The sequence below is a fragment of the Clarias gariepinus genome, chromosome 12, assembly GCF_024256425.1.
Source record: "Clarias gariepinus isolate MV-2021 ecotype Netherlands chromosome 12, CGAR_prim_01v2, whole genome shotgun sequence".
NCBI classification, from domain to species: domain Eukaryota; kingdom Metazoa; phylum Chordata; class Actinopteri; order Siluriformes; family Clariidae; genus Clarias; species Clarias gariepinus.
In genome coordinates this window covers 18188631-18204565 of record NC_071111.1, presented here as the reverse complement: position 1 = coordinate 18204565, position 15935 = coordinate 18188631, and the positions used below count along the sequence as shown (strand labels likewise).

General features: G+C 35.5%; 1 long non-coding RNA gene across 1 annotated transcript; it reads right to left on the bottom strand.

The window, feature by feature from the left end:
- Positions 1–11988: 11988 nt before the first annotated feature.
- Positions 11989–14539, bottom strand: LOC128533870 (uncharacterized). The gene is made up of 3 exons (XR_008361420.1): positions 14202–14539; positions 12910–12998; positions 11989–12823 (listed from the first exon to the last, which is right to left on the bottom strand). It is a non-coding gene; the product is annotated as an uncharacterized LOC128533870 (long non-coding RNA).
- Between the last annotated feature and the right edge of the window lie 1396 nt (positions 14540–15935).

Here is a 15935-nt window from a genome sequence, read left to right as displayed (position 1 = left end):
ACTGTGTTGTCTGTACAGTCTCTGGCACAGCAGCTGCAGCAGCTTCAACAGCCTGCCTCTGTGCCAATGTTTCCTTGTCCTGCATGAATCAGCAACAGAGTTCCTTAGTTAGAAAACTCAGAAACAATCATCTTTTGTCTGTTCACCCTGTACATCTGTATTCACCACATCGTAAAAGCAGTGAGAGAGAGAGTCATGAGTATATGTGCTTTTTTCTATAGGCCTGTATAGTACACATCAGAAAACATTGTAGCACTGGTGTAAAATTATACACACATTCACATACCTTCATGTGGTTATAGTCTGTTATCGTGTTGGGTTTCCTCTTTCTGCCGTTACCGATCGTCACGTCTTGGTGCATGGAACTTAGAACACACACACAGTCTTGTTTTTTTTTTACTCAACTCAACTCATCCTTATTTGTATAGCACTTTAAACAACATGAATGCCCCAAAGTGCTTCACATAAATAATAAAATAACATTGTAATTTAATAAAATAATGAATAATAATAATATTAATAATAATAAAATGAATAAAATTAAAATAAAATAATACAAAAATAAAAGTTTTTTGTAATAAATTGTAAAACAATATGTAAAATCAACATGTCATGTTGGTTTAAATGCCAGGGAAAACATGTGAGTTTTAAGATGGGACTTAAACACCCTCAATGATGTGGCCTCACGAATGGTCAATGGTAAATCATTCCATAATTTGGGAGCCGCCACAGAGAACGCCCGATCACCCCTGAGCTTGCATTTGGTTTTGGGTACCATCAGCAAACGTTTATCTGATGATCTGAGAGACCGGGGTGGGGCATAGGGCTGGCGTAGTTCTGAGAGATAGGGAGGGGCAAGGCCATGTAAACATTTAAACGTGACCAAGAGAATTTTAAAATTAATTCGGTACTGTACCGGGAGCCAATGAAGAGAAGCCAGAACTGGAGAGATATGTTCTCTTTTATGCATAGACGTTAATTGTAGGTGCATGTTATTCACAAGTTCTGACGCGTGTCTTTAGTTACACAGTGTCACTGACGACATCAGACGTTTCGTTGATTTCTTTGTCTCTTGTTTATTTTCAACATCAAAAACAACGGTTGTTACAGTTTCTTGCATAAATCCACTGTAGTCACGACAAGTCGCTTGCTGTGTTCTGTAGCTTCAATAGATTACAGTTACAACAACTTATTTTACTGTATTCCTTTTAGCTTACTGTCTCACGTTATCACGGTCAAAAGCTTGTGTGCTCCACACCTTTCTGTATCCTTCCGTGTCTTAACAACAACTACAACTAACGTGCGTGATAGACATGGAACTGCATAACTGTGGGATGATGTCACAGAACAACCCATGAAGTGATGTCACAATACAAATTATATTTATGATACTTAATGCTTAATGCTTAACTACTAAACTGAAATAAGATAAACATAACAACAAATCACAAGAATGAAATATGGCCCTTACATTAATAGTCGAACAGCAGAGTTTTGGATCAGCTGTAGCCGATGTAATGCTGTCTGAGAAACCCCAAGATACAGAGCATTACAATAATCAATAATCAAAACTCACTCCTGGCAGGCCTGCCTCTGTCCACATTTCGTCCTCTGCAACTGATCCAGAATGCAGCAGCACGTCTCGTTTTTAACCTTCCCAAGTTCTCCCACACCACACCACTCCTTCGCTCCCTGCACTGGCCAAACTTCCTCTAGATGTCCGTACAGCTGAGACTTTGACTATCTTTAAACAACGACTCAAGACGTATCTGTTTCTCCAGTACCTGAACTAACCCCCCCCCCAAAAAAAATAAAAAAAATAAATAAATCTTCCCAATTGTGTTGGACTAATGGCACTTAGTTATTAACCTAGTTAACCCAGTGTAAGTATGTATCCAATGATGTAAACTTTAAAGCACTTTTTGTAAGTTGCTTTGGATAAGAGTGTCTGCCAAATGCCTAAATGTAAATTTATGACCGCTGTTTACGGAAGTGTAGTCCAGTGCAGGAGATGCATTGTGGGTAAGGCAGTCCGGTGTGTGTGAACGCGAATGTAAGATTTAAGTTAGGATATAGAGCCTGAGTTTTGTTCTTCAGTAGTTTTTTAGTTGGATTTAAGTGCATGATCCACCCGAAAGTTTGTACTATAACCTGACAATGCAGAAAATAAAAGAACGGAGGCATCAATGAGTTTGTCCATCTTTTAATTACACGAGCATGAATTAACAAGCTGTTATGCTGTCGCGAGCTGTGTGTGAGTGTGTTTAAACGAAATGACAAAGTTTTAATGTGTAAGATGAGGAGGGGGAGACAGAAGGGGCTGAAAGCAAGAGTCTCCACTTACTCTAGCCTCACACACGCACACACATACACAGCGCCTGCGTGCAAAAAGGGAAACTTAATATTGAGAACTATTTAATATTTATTATATTTTTATATTTAATATTTAAATATTTATTTTTACTTAATATTTTGTATGAATTATTTTTATGTATTTATTTTTTTTAACTTTAAAACGAATAATTTAAGTTTCCATTATTTCCTATGGGAAACCTTTTTTTCCCATTCTGACATTCAGTTTGGAGTTCAGGAGATTGTCTTGACCAGGATCACACCCCTAAATGCATTGAAGCAACTGCCATGTGATTGGTTGGTTAGATAATTGCATTAATGAGAAATTGAACAGTTGTTCCTAATAATCCTTTAGGTGAGTGTATGTGTGTGTGCACCCTGCAATGGATTGGGAAATGGCAATGATGTATCCTGCCATGTAGTATTCCTCATTCTTTATAAGGAGTCAAAAGACAAATGCAGTTTACTATACAGTTAAACCTTAAATTGCGAGTATAATTCTTTCTGGAAGTGCTTCTTGTAATCCAAAGCACTCGTATATCAAAACTCTAATGATTTGTCCCACAACACAGAAATATTCATATGAAAATAATTTTTACAAAATATAAAGTAAAAATAAACAAATTAACCTGCACTTTACCTTTAAAAGGAATTGTGGCAGAAGTAAGACGAGAGAGAACAGAAGAAATTTCACTACACTTGGACACAAAATAATGCGATCACACACAAGGTCACAATGTTTTAGTAAACAGTTCACACATGCACGGATGTTGACTGTACAAGTGACACACGCACATTGGACTGACATTTCGAGATGATTATCAACACAGCATGCAAGAGAGAAGAACCATTGGCTCAAATAAAGCGCAGATACTACTCAAATTTTAAGACCTAACTCATTTATTAGGTTAAAATGTATTTAAAAATTTTCCTCATCTTTCAAAATGCTCGTAGACCAAGTTACTTACAATCCAAAGTGAATCCAAATTCTTCAAATTAATGGCACTAAATAAGCAAAAAATACTGTAAGTAATTATATTCTTAATCATTTGCAAAAGCTTATGTGTATATGTATGTAAATATAGTATTTATTTAGGTGAGAGCCTCCATATGGCCAAAAAGTTGTGGACATCACACCCACATGTGGTCGAAACATTTGTCACAGTTAAAAGCACACAATTGTCTAGAAAGTCTTTGTATACTTTAGCATGCAGATTTTCCTCATTTTAACCAAGAGGCCCAAACCTGTTTCAGCATGAGGATGTCCCTGTGCAGAAAATTAGCTTTGTGAAAACATGGTGTTTTATAGTTGGAGTGGAAGAACTGGAGTGTTCTTCACAGTGTCCTGACCTCAACCCCCCTAAATTTTTTTGGGAAAAGCTGAAACACCGAGAGGTCTTATTGGTTGGGCCTCCCTCAGTGCCTGGCCCCACACTGTAAACCCGGATTTGATATCTAATTAAACAATCAATTACAATGTACAAAATAATTTCAAGTTTGATCGCAATACTATTATAGGTAAGTTTATTGTACTAATTTGTAATACAATGTACTTGCATTTGATAGTGATGTAATATGTAAATAGTTTTAAGTTTAATCTCTTAAAAATAGTAAGTTTTAGCCGTGGCCACACCTCTTTATCTCCATAAAGAACAAATTTAAAGTTGATGATTGGCTGTTTCTTTAGCCAGCACACAAGATGAATGTCCATGCGCCATTTAGGTTATTTCACCTGCCTGATTTGACCACAATCTGTTTTCCACTTTTTCTTCTTTTAATGTTGTTTTCTTTAACTCCAGAAACTGATTGTGAGTCGTTGAAATATCAGCTTGACAAAAGTTTTATTACCTGTTACTTTGACTGCTGTTAACAGAGCTGGTGTAATGGGCGCTGTGGACAGATGCTGCCCTGCATTAACCTCCCGCCAGGTGACCGTGCCGAGGTGAGACCAGAGGGCGACAGGTCCCACTGCCGTACCACACTCTACTGAATCTGGTGACTGCTATTGGCGAGAAGTACAAACCTGCTGCTTTTTTTTACTGTATTTTGCACTGGAGGGGCCGAGTGTGGCAGTTTTGAAACTTTGTTGTAATGTTCAACAATTTGACGGACATTTTTCACCTGCTAAGTTAGCTAGCTAACTGGAAACACGAACGCGAATTTAACGTTATTTGACCCGCTAAGTTAGCTAGCTAACTTGTATAACGTTGACACATCGCCCTTTCGGCTGTTTTGGAGCAGTACAACGTGATGTTTTAATTAGTTTGATGGTCATTTAACCTGTTAGTCACCCGTACAATAATTTAGCCACTTTATCATTTCATGGTCTGCTTGTAAGCAGTAAAACATGCTTTAAACAGTAAACAGTGTGTTTTCCACCTCCTTTTCCTTTTTTAAAGAAATGCTTGCTATCCAACTTTTACTTTAATGGTTTACAGAATGGTTAATTTTATGCACCTGAAAAATATAAATAGGTGGAGGTTGAATCATAAATAGAGGTACTTTTTGTTGGACAAGACTGCATTATCTAACTGCCTAATTACAGTTTTTTTTTTTTTTTTTTTTTTAGGATGGAACCAATATGGACTTGTACAGTAAAACACCAGTGTAAGTCCTCTACACAGAGTGGAAATCATCTTGAAAGGGACTGTGGTGATGGATAAACTGGCCAACATGGCTCAGGCCTTTAGTGTCCTTCAGTGTCAGATGTATGCTCTGCAACTCAACTGCTCAGATGCATAATGAGATAAAAATGTAAGTCGCTCTGGATAAGTTCGTCAAATGCCGAAATGGAAATGTAAACTTAAGGTCAGGTGAGATGGCTGGCCAATCATGTCAGTAACATCATGCCAACCAGTTAATGGTTGTACTTCGTACACTTCGAATGGAAGGTATAGATGATTGTCTTCTGGACAACTCTGGTCAGCAGTCTTATCCATGATTATAGTTGTGTGTACTGAAATAGACAAAGAAATACACAGTATTGAATAGTAATCACATCAAACTCCAAAAAAATAGTCTAACATTTTGACATGCGGTAATCATCGGAATTAAAACAAAAAGGCCTTGAGTTTCATTTGTAATGAATCTTAAATACAAGTTTTACTTTTTGAATGCCATAAAAAAAAAAACACTTTCCATGATATAATATTTTTTAGAGATGCACTTTATGTAAGTGAATGCAGAGGGGTTTGTTTAACAGTTAAAGGAGTCCTTTGCTGTAAGACATTTAAAACCTTTGCCTTAACTACTGAACGTATGGTAGTAATGTATTAATAAATCTTATGCAGTATGTTGTTTGAACTGAAACAGAACTGTTACTAACATCATCATCAAGGCAGCAAGCTTCAGTCAGCAGAAAAACAGTAATGATGTTAAAATCCTATGTTGTATACAAGTCCCATACTGGGTGAGGGCACAGCCTTATACAGTATACATTTCTCCACATTGTGTAAGTGTACAGTATAGATGGTGCATTAGCCTGTACTTTCACATGGCATGAGGGGATGTATACTATATAAGCCTGTGCCCTCACATACAGTAGTGTGGAGAAATGTATACTGTATAGGGCTTATACACATAAGGTGCAGTCTTGAATTCTGTACAAGCATGGTTTAAAACATGATGTTAATATGAGTGTCTGCTAAGAAGACTTCATGGTCTTACTATGCAGTTTGACACACAAGGACACAATTTGATACATTTTATAGAATGCAAGGTTTTAGTAATGCTGTGTACAATTATTGGCTTTTGGCATTAGGTATTGCTGCACAATTTGGCCCCATCTACCCTATAAGTTGATGCACACATCATGTCCATAAAAAGACAGCATGTGTGTTCCTGTCACCTCATTAAGGTGTGCTCAGTGGTGTTCCTGCAAAGAAAGGTGAATTAAGTTATTACTCACCTTCTGCCCAGGATATAAAGCTGGTGTAGAAATCAGCTAATACACAGGCAGCTGATAATTTACATACAGCTCAACGTGAGAAGGCAAACACACGCATACATGTTTTAAGAAGTATAAATGCACATTTAATGACTTTATATTAGAACAGATAAAACCAAATAAAAAAACCCTGTTGACTGTTACAGTACATACATCTTGTAAGCAGATAACTATTTAGAAGACCCCTAGCTATGATACTACCACTTCATTATATGGCAGTACACATTATATGGCAATACACTATCCTGTCTGGTTTATTACGACAGAAAAGCCAATGCAACCTGCAGAAAAATGCAATGCTGGCCACAAAAGAAAGACACCAGAGCAGGCAAAAAGCCTAAGGCCAATCAAGCCTCCAAACTCCCCAGACCCCATTTCAAATGAGCACCCATACTGTACAAATTCCAACAAGCTTAATGTTGAATGAATTACTATTGTATTGTCTGACACAATGGGGGATTTTTATTTTTTATTAAAAAAGAAAGCATGAAGCATTTTTAAAAATCTGTATTCTTCCTGTTTTATGGAAATCATTGTTTTACCTTTGACTACATTTTTTATGTAATGTTTGTGTTAGCATAAGGTGAACTTATTTTCATATAAAAACAGTCAGAAAAACAATCTCTTGAACCAAAAACATCAATAGACTGGGTCTACCAATTGTTTTAACTTACAGAAATGTTTGACTAGCTTGCCACTAAAGATGAAATATTAATTAAACCAACAACTGCAATTGAAATTGCTTTTTTGGTTAGTCAAAAAGTTGGGCTAAGTCAACCTGAGAGAAATATAATTAATTCAGCTTACAACCAATATTTTTTAAACTTATTGCAATGTTTGGAATCAGAGACAAGTTAAATCTGCTTAATTTTTTTATTTGTGGAATGAAAGTGGACTAAAAAAATCTGTGCTTATTCTTTTTTACAGTTCATGGAATATGCGGCGGACAATCAAGTCTAATCCATAAAACCCACTTCACAAAAAGATTAGCCGCTAATGTCCTGGTCCCCGACACCGTAGCACACCCATGTGTGTGTTTGTGTGTGTGTGTGTGTGTGTTTTCTTTGGAAAAGTATCCACCTTTCTTGTAAAAACTAGTAAACTGTGAACCACCCTGTTTCTTTGGAAGCTCTGTTTAATTTTGTTTGCATGGCTAATAGAGGAGATTCTTTTAAACAATGTCCTGCTTCTTTGGAATCGATGTCTTCATGTTTGCTTACTATGATTGTCAAGAGAGGGTTTTAACATGTTAATCTCTATGTTGCAATTATAATGTCAGTGCAAACATTTGTTTCTTTCATTTTAAGCATGCAAATGCAAAATCAACATTTATCTAGTTGGACATTTACAGTGTACTTTAATACAACAGCTCACTTTAATGAAATACAATTCAATGCCATATGCCAATTTTCATCATTGAAGTGAGCTGTTGTATTCAATAACAGTACACTGTAAAACTACAACTAAATAATCGTTAAATTAATTAATTTTGTATTGTTGGTCCAACTTTTTTACAGTGGTATTTGTTGAGACAACAGGTAACATTGTGTTCTTAAAAACTATGAAGACAAAATAAGCTAAAAAATCAAACTGAGCCAGCAATTTACCTTCCCTGAGATGCAATCACATTATTTTATAAGACCCCCCTCCCTAATTAACGCAGGATTTAACGAGCTAAGCATTCATAACTGTATCTGTCTTTTTCCCCACTGTGCCCTGACTTTTACCCAGCAACAGTGTCCTGCTTCACCCTAGCACGCACAGAAGTTAGAGTGCTCAGCTAAGGAAACTTTGAGAAAAACTGAAAAAGTGTTTAACAGTTAAGGAGTAGTGGTGCTTCAGTACTCAGTAAGTTAAGGGATATAAAAATGTCTGTGTTAGTTTGGCTTCAGAGCCGCTAATGCTCATCTACTAGAGTTATATCGGTTAACTTGTTTGTATAAAAACCAAATTGAGAACTTCCTGGATAATTTAAAACATCACTCCATCCTGTAAATAATGAAGTAAAAACCTTTTAAAATATCAAACCCTTTTGAATATGAAACAAAGTATAGCTTTAACCCATAATTTGAACTTTTAGAAACAGTCTTTTCTCACTCTGGTGATATATAGTCTTATTAATATCTTAAACTTTTCTCATATTTATATAGTCTGTGAAATTTATTTATCTTCCTCTTAACGTTTTAACAGAGCTCTGTTGTAAATGATTGGGTCAGAGGGGTTGGCCTTTTGGAGCTACAGAAGGAGCATGAAGGTGTTGGAGGGTGCTGTTGTCCTTGAGGGCCTGAGTGGCTGTGCAGCAGTTTGGGGACTGATGTTTGGTTAGGTCTGTGCTCTGAACCTTGAATTTCCAAAGGAATAAATATTCACCTATAAAGCCATCCAAAACATTATTATTGGACTTAGCGAAACATGCTCCCCTCAGAAGATCCTTGATGCAGACCCACCTCCACCTTGGACTCTTCTGTCACACCTACAGCACATCTCACCACTGTCTTACAGCTCTCATACATGTCCTGCACCTCTCTAACATACTTCTCATACAATACCACAGCTCCTCTCTGGGCACTCTGTCATACGCTTTTTTAAAATCTACAAAGACACATTGCAACTCCTTGTTACCTTCTCTGTACTTCTCCATTCATTGTTTGGCTTATCAACTTTATTCCTCTGCACTTGCCACAGCTTTGCACACCCCCCTTGTTTTTGAAGATCGCCACTAATACTCTTCTCATCCATTCCTCTGGGATTCTCTCAAACTCCCAAATCTTGTTAAACAGACTAGTCAGAAACTCTACTGCAACCTCTTACTAAGCACTTCCATACCTCCATAGGTCATCAGGGCCAACTGCCTTCAGGGAAGGCAACTTGAAGCGACTTCAGGGAAAATATGTAAAGAGCTGAAGTTTTGCCTAAAGGAAAAATTTACATGAACCACATGGCTCCGCGGATGGCGCCGTCTTCAGTTTAGCACAACAACACAAAATATATCGCTCCCAAATTGTTTGCAACTTAAGAACAACTTGGCGATAAGAAGCTTTTGAGAAACCGGGCCCTGGTCATTCAGTACATTTCAGGTTATCAACTGGCTTCATGTTATTGCCACATAACATTGCTGATCCTTGACCAGACCAACTGAAAAAATGCTTGTACAGTGGGCATTATGCATGATGGGTCCATCTGTCTTCCCTCCTACTCTGGACTTGTCAGTCCTCATGACCTTTTTGCATACACGCATGCGTGCCTGTGTGAGGAACTGCACTGTCCTTCACCATTAAATATAGTTATGAATTTTACTGTCATATGTTTACAATTCAACATCAACAAGCATTTAAGTGACATGATTTTCTTTTGCAAAGCTAAGGATTCTGCAGTATCCTTTCAGATTTTAACAATGCATTGGGTAGTTTTTAACCCAACTCCAGTAAATTCAGTAATCTATTTATTTATTTTATTTTATTTTTTTGCTTGATGCAGGCCCATAAGTTGACACCTCTAAAAAAACATAAATACGTTTCCATGACTACAGGATGCATATTGTCACTTGATTATATAAGATTAATCTATAACCAATAATATTTTTACTGGATAATTTTTTTTTTATTAAAATTGTCTATTTTGTTTACTGCTTATGGATGTCCTGGGTGGATCTTTATTTCCTAAGTAAACATGTTTTTAATTGATGTATTTGAAAAAGTCAAAGGTAAACTCTGTGAACTTGTTTGTTTAGATAGTTAAAGTAATTTTAGATCCTGTTCCTTTTGGGATTCTCTTTTTTTTTTTTTTTGGCTTACACAGATATAATATCACAGATCACTTTTTAAAAAACAAACGTAATAAATGTTTGTGGGTTTCTAAATGAACTATGCAGATAAAAGCAGAATATTGATATACTGTTTACCTAATCTTGACATTGTTTAGTTTATTACTGTTTACCCTTTTTATAGACTGCTTTTAAGTAAGTACTACTTACTTCTATAAGTTTAAAGTCATCTTGCATCTTTACAGCATCCCTTAGCATGTGCCTCAGATGTTTGTGCCCCTTAGTTCCAGTAAACTAAAATTGTAATACTACAGCATACAAAAACATTCTCTACAATTGTGTTCTTCACACCTTGTGTCAACTTTTCAGGGAAGAACCACAAAATGGGTGTGATGGGCACATGTCCAAAAAATGCCTGTGATTAAGTGTTTACTCAAATGTTTTTTTTTTTAATATAAATTTTGATGTCAGTTGAACTAATCTTCTACCATAATACCTGTTTTATTAGGAAGTATGGCATCCCTTCACATCAGACAGGTTCCTTCTCTTTCCTTATTACATCTTATCTTAAAATGTTCGTTTTTTCTTTAGATTTTAATGTAGATAAATTGTTTAATTTTATCAAATTTAAATTTTAGACTTTTTATCCAATTAGCAGCAAGACATTCCGTTGTCTCTTACTTTCTTTTATTGTTCCAATCTGTTGTTGTTGTTGTCCGTTATTGTTTTTAGGCTGTTGTGTTTTTGAATTGTTCATTACTATTTATGTTTATTTTATATTTTGAGTCATTGTACATCAATGTACAGACAATGGTGTTGTGTTAAAATGTGCTTTACAAATAGTCATTGATATTGTTTGTGTGTATTTTTGTGTGTTTCTGATTGACTTTTTATCATTTTGAAGACTTTTTAGCATTTTAAAAAGTGTACCTTGGGCAGATCTGCAAGTTTTGCAGATGTAAAAATTTGATATACCTTCCAGTTTCCTTCTTAGAATGTCAAAATTATACTTTTAGCAACTATCTGGCAACATATAATTTACCCCATTTTGCAACAAATAAAGCATAATTTATCTATTCAGTTCCATATTTTTTTTGATTATTCAAAATTACCAGTGTAGCTATGTTGCTTCACATCTGAAACAACCTAATACTGTGCATCAATGACTGCTCCACTCCCAGAAAATATGTGTAATAAGGGTGTAACAACAGCTTTACTTAGTTGTCCTTTTGGTAAAACACTTGTAGTCTCAGTCTTTTTAAAACAAACACAAACAAACTACTACACATCATTCCTAATTACACCAAGCTCACTTGTTCCAGCACCCTGTTTAAAGAAAATGTGCCATGGATAACGGTTGTCTATAAAAGACCTTCTATCCAATTAAAAATGTGGATCTTCCTGAAGTACACCAGTTTTGTTCAAGCTTACTTGCTCCGGTAGCTTGTTTGGAGGAACTGTGCCAGAAAGACGTTTTCCATATACATAAGAAACTCCAAGTGCATTTTATTTGACTTAAAAGTCAAAAGCTCACTTATTTCAAAAACTTGTTTTTGAGAAACTCTGCCTAGGATAGAACTTTGTCTATTTAGATTTATAAATATCTTCTGCAAGACTTTAAAAGTTCATTTGAGCTCTGGTGGGTAGCTCAGGTTCAAACAGTATATCAGTCCAAATAACAGAGCACAAGCCTGTGCAAGGCTACTTAAGTCACTGAGGACTTCCACACCTTCAATTAGGTCATCAATGTCCTGTGGGTCAGGCAGCGCTCCCTTCTTCAGTATTACAACACTTCTATCACAGTTTGCTTAATGGTACTTTGCAACTCAATGTCTGAATCCTGTGGGACGAAATACATGAAATATCCCAAACAAAAATTTGCTTAAATATTTATTACAAGAATTGCACACGTAAACACTCACTGGCCACTTTATTTGGTACACATGTAAAGTAAATTTCAATCCAATACAGGAGAAAGAGGAAACAAGCGGTCCATACTTCGCCATAATTTGAGCCACAGGGTTAGCAACACAGGTGGCAAATTCTTTGGTAACAGCTTGAGTGATCTGAAGGATATGGCTTTTGTCTGTAAGAGGACGCTTTGTGAGTGGCGCACAAGCAGAGCTTAATTAAAAAAATGCAGCAATTCGTCTAACACTCTGGCAGGAATATGATATATATGTACCGATTTCAACAATATTACAGCTATTTTCTGCTCAATTAATTTGGGCAAATTGACAACAGCAAGATCATCACTTTTAAACACTAAGTACTAACTTCAGTAGAACATTAGTAGACCAACCAGCACTTGCATCTTCAGAGCTATGTACTGGGTCTGCAAACAAAGTTTAACCTGCTTTAAAATCTTTTTGTGGTGGTAATTTATGCGTTAGTTATTGTGTGAATAAAATGTACTTAAAATGTTTGTCTTGAAAGAGCAATGCGTTATTAAAAATGTGCAACTTATGATTTCATTATTTTTCAAATGCATTAAAAAGTGAAGAAATCCTTCAGTGGAAAGATCAGAATGCACACATAACTCACACTGAAAAGTACATGAACATGTTGCTGTCTCTGTAGAATATAACGGGTGAATTCCATACGTGGGGGATTAAGTCCTGCCCTTAAGACAATTTAAATATTCACAAACATAATGATTGCCACTTCCAAAACAATGGTGTAGTTTATAATGGTCAAGTTTTTTTTACCTGCAGCTCTCCTTTGCAACACACTGCCTGCACAGCCACATACTTTACACCTCACTAAAAAAGAAAAAAAAGGAAAGTTCAGTATTTAAGGATAGTTAGTTATACATTACTGTATGTGAGTATTAAGAAAAACTACTTACCATGTAAATAAAGGTGAGGTTCACACCAGAAGAGAATGAGGACAGCTTTATGTTGTAATGTTTTCTTTTTGTACAAACAAGGAACATATCTGATGTGGAAAAAAATAATGCATAAAAGTTAACTAAAGCTACGTTTACACTGTCAGTTAAATGTGACCCAATTCTGATTTTTTTTGTTCATATGTGACACATATCGGATATGTTCTATGTCCATGTAAACAGGAAAAAAATGCATGCATTCCGATATTTTAAGATCAGTTTCAGGCCTCCTTTATATGTGGAAAAAAATCAGATATAAATCAGATATGTGCTAATGTGATTGTTGTGTAAACAGAAAGATCGGATTTCTTGAAGCATTGTGTTCTGTACGTCATTAAAACCGCGACTTTTTCAGAGCTAGCGTTAAGCATATTTCGCCTTTGTCCATCTTGGCTAGTGTGTAGTGCAAGAACCTCCCTTTAAGTATGCACAATGTTTCAGATGATATGGCAAGTGTAAACACCTGAATCGGATATGGGTCATAGATGAAAGAACGTGTAAACAGACGGTTAAAAAAATCAGATATAGGCAACAAATCAGAATTGGGCATCGAAACCTGCAGTGTAAATGGGGCTTAATTTACCCTAATGTAGAGAAAACAGAAAAACACACAACAGGCAGTATGCTCCTAATTTCAATGACTTTAAAAACTGGGCTAAAGAAAATTCCACTACTGACTGCTCTTAATAAATATCAAGAGTTTTACTTATATTAATAACTACATTCATTGAATGAAATCATGCATACATATTTAATCATAACTTTAACTGCAATTTGTAATGCATTTCAAATGGTCGACTGCATAATAGATTTTACTTACATTTTTGCAAACTGTATTCAATAAGCTGGGTAAAATTATGTTTCATTTTAAAACTCTGTTTAATAAGACAGAAAGTCTAGTTTAAAGTAATATTTTGTTGATACACAAACACACACGAAGTTAGTTATATTAGCTAATAACAACTGGCACCCTAAGCAAATTCTCAAGAAATAAAAGGTAAATGAAAAAGGAAATGAGAAGTGTACACTAATTCAACATTAATTTTTGGTGTTTCAGATACTGTATAATTGATTGGTCAATTTACATGATATACCCCGGGTATATCGTTAAACTATAATATAAAACTATGCTAGCTAATGTTACATTAAATTACAAACAGAAAAAACGGGTGCACGTTCGAGTCGCCATTCACTTAGTTAATAGTTCAGTGTAGCTAGCACTGAACTTTGACAGGAATACAACAAGTACTTACCCTCATTATCAAGGATACAGAACTATTAGACGCAGCAGTTCAAACCGCTCACAAAAATTCACTTCCGGTCGCCTGAACCCAAATGATTCCGAACTTTCTGCCACGGAGCTGAGCGAGCGCAGTGTCTCAGCAGAGAGAGTTGTCGATATGAAGTGTCCTAGGTCAAATTGATGCAAAACTGCTGCTAATCCATTTTTTTCTGAATTTAGTTATGAATAACAAGAATTAACCATTTAACAGAAGAACTCATTATATTCTTATTAATCATACATATTTGTGTTTTCCAAATCAAGCAAGTGGCTAGTAAATTTTTTTGAGTGTATATAGCAGTAAACTGGTGACAGGATCATGGGCTTCACCAAGGAACACCAAGGCTCAGCCATGCCCACAGACACCAAAGTCTGTCCATCTGGTCCGATCCCATGATCATTTATTTTAAAGTTATCTATTTGCACAATCACTGACTTTATCTTAGGGATGGCCTGGATGGGTTTTTATTTCCTGAATAAACATATTTTTAATTAATGTATTTGATAAAGACAAACTGTGCATTTCTTTGTTTGGATAGATAAAGTAAATTTGTCCAAAGCTTCCCGTTTCCTCTTTGGAAACTTCATTAAAGTTCGAGAAGAAAAGGTTTGAGAAAAACCCAGAAGTGTTTAGGAGTAAGGGGCAGTTAAGGAATAGTGGCACTTCAGTACTCGGTAAGTTAGGGGATATGAAAACTGCCATAGTCGATAATGCTCATCTTGCGTTATATCGGTTAACTTATTTGTATGAAAACCGAATTGAGTAGATACTCTGTTAATTTAAAACATCACTCCAAACATGTAGTTGCTTCCAAAAATGACAGTAAAACCCTTGAAAATATCAAACCCTTTTAAATATTAAGCAATACTCAGCTTTAAGCCATCATTAGAATTCCAGAAAAAGTCTTTTACACACTCTGGTGGTATGTAACCTTATTAATATCTTTAATTTTTTTATCATAACCAGATATTCTGTGGAATCTATTCCTCTTTGTCTTTAAAAGACTTCTTTTTTACACAGCTCTGCTGTGGAGGATCGGGTCTGAGGGGTGAAAGTTGGCCTTTTGGATCTATAGGGGGAGCATGAACAAACTGTTAAAGTCCTTGATGGGTAATTATGCAGCAGCTTTAGGAGTAATTTTTGGTAAGGTCTGTTCTCTGAACATTAAATTCCAAAAGTACACCTATAAAGCTATTCAAACGATTTTTATTTAAATTGGAGACACATGCTCCTCTGAGATTCACACACTGTAAAAAATCTAACCTAGGGTTTATTTAAAAAGAAATATGGCAACAAAGTGACACCTAACATATTAAGAGTGAATTTTACTACTATAATAATGAGTAGGAAACATAGGATAAATTATTTAAATGTAAGACAAAATATATATTTAATTATAAATGAAATCAAGTCTTTTATGGTGTTGGATTTAATATTAACTGTGGAAAATATAATGTATTCAGCATAAATATTTTAAGCTAAATTAAATTATTTTAAGAAAAACAGTTTTACCATTAATAGAAAAAAATGTGTTACATTCAATGAATGCCTGAGAGAAATCTGGAAGAGATTGATTTATTTTTATTGAATATCTGAGAAAAACTGACTAACATTAGTTAAATATTTAAGTGAACCTGATTTACTTTTCTTAGTTAAATCTCCATCTGCACCTAAATACAGTTAAAAATCTACACAATAATATTG